Genomic DNA, 1,484 nt, shown 5'->3' on the forward strand with positions numbered 1-1,484 from the left:
TATATATATATATATACCCACATATATATACCCACATATATATACCCACACACATATAGATATATATATATATATATATATATGTACATGCAGATATATAAATACGCATATACACATAAGTAAATATACATATGTATATGCATATATATACATATTTACGTGTGTGCATATACATATACGCATACACAAATTATTCATACGTTCACATAAATACTAATATATATACATTCATATACATACGCATATATATATATGTATATACATATATACACGTATATACATGTGTGTGTAATTATATATATATATATATATAAACTTATGTATCTATGCGTACATATGTTTACGCAAATACAAAGACTCACAGAGGCATATTTTCATATACATACGTATATATTCATGTACATATATATATATATAAATGTATATATGTACTCATTTTTACATATGTATATATATATATATGTGTATGTAAAATATATATATATAAATATATATACACACACATACATATGTGTTTGTGTCTGTGTGCGTACGTATATCTCTAAGTATGTATTCTCATTTCGTTTTTGTCGTTTTTGTTTTTTCTTTTAGCTCATTAAGTAAGTAAATTTGACCCATGGGTGGCTGTTTACTAAAATAATCATTGGTTATTGACCCTAATCACCCTTGTTGAACATATTGATCACATTCAAACTATTAAAAGCATTTTGTCCACAAGTTTTGATTTCCCCCACCTTCACCTCTTTTTAATTTTATATATGTGTTGCGTGCTTGTTTGTTTGTTTTTTGTTTTTTTTTTCTTTTTCATCACTGTTATTTCTGCTTTTACACCATTAATTATTGTCGAAAACCGCTTGTTGACAGACACAAAGCAAATTACCTCCCTTCCCTTCAACAGTTCTTGCTACTACAGCAACCCGCATATTTCCCCAATGAGCGACGCTTCATGTCCACGTAAGGTCGCTTATGTCAAGAACACCGGAGAATTATGTGGTAAACCTGTCATGGGTCAAAGATTTTAAGAAGGTCCTGGGGTGGAAAGAAACCACTTTTATATTGAATTACCTTTTCTTATAAATCTTTCTAATTCTTTTATGGTGCTCTGTTATTGTTGCCGTTGTTCTGTTCTGGGGCAGCACCTTTAAGAATTCTTTACTCGAACGAATCGCCCCCAAAAAGTTTTTTTTTAAGCCTGGAACTTATTCAATCGGCCCTTTTTTTTTTTTGCTGAAACACAAAGTTAAGGAGACGTAAACACACCAACACCCAACACCGGTTATCAAGATGTAACTTTGCGGTTCGGCAAAGATCACCGCTAAAATAAATACCAGACTTGAAATAAAAACTTAAGTACTTGGGCCCATTTGTTTGACTAAAACTCTTCCGAGAGTTGCCCCAGCATGGCCGCAGGTCAACGACTGAAAGAAAACACAAAAGACAAAACATAAAAATTGCAATATTTTTTAAAACATTTTAGTGATTTT

The 1,484-nt window shown here is 31.0% G+C and overlaps 2 long non-coding RNA genes across 4 annotated transcripts in view; one reads left to right on the forward strand and one right to left on the reverse strand.

Moving 5' to 3' along the window:
* Positions 1 to 1,484, forward strand: part of LOC106869450 (uncharacterized) — a 224,589-nt gene that overhangs the window by 25,084 nt on the left and 198,021 nt on the right. The window lies entirely within an intron of this gene.
* Positions 1 to 1,484, reverse strand: part of LOC128250423 (uncharacterized) — a 71,964-nt gene that overhangs the window by 11,799 nt on the left and 58,681 nt on the right. For 2 of the 3 annotated variants that reach the window (XR_008266434.1, XR_008266435.1), the window contains one exon: positions 475 to 1,418. The exons of the other annotated variant lie outside the window; for it this stretch is intronic. This is a non-coding gene — a long non-coding RNA (uncharacterized LOC128250423). Of the gene's footprint in view, positions 1 to 474; positions 1,419 to 1,484 lie in introns of those variants that run through there. 3 annotated transcript variants of the gene reach the window in all.

This window comes from Octopus bimaculoides, chromosome 21 (assembly GCF_001194135.2).
Source record: "Octopus bimaculoides isolate UCB-OBI-ISO-001 chromosome 21, ASM119413v2, whole genome shotgun sequence".
NCBI classification, from domain to species: domain Eukaryota; kingdom Metazoa; phylum Mollusca; class Cephalopoda; order Octopoda; family Octopodidae; genus Octopus; species Octopus bimaculoides.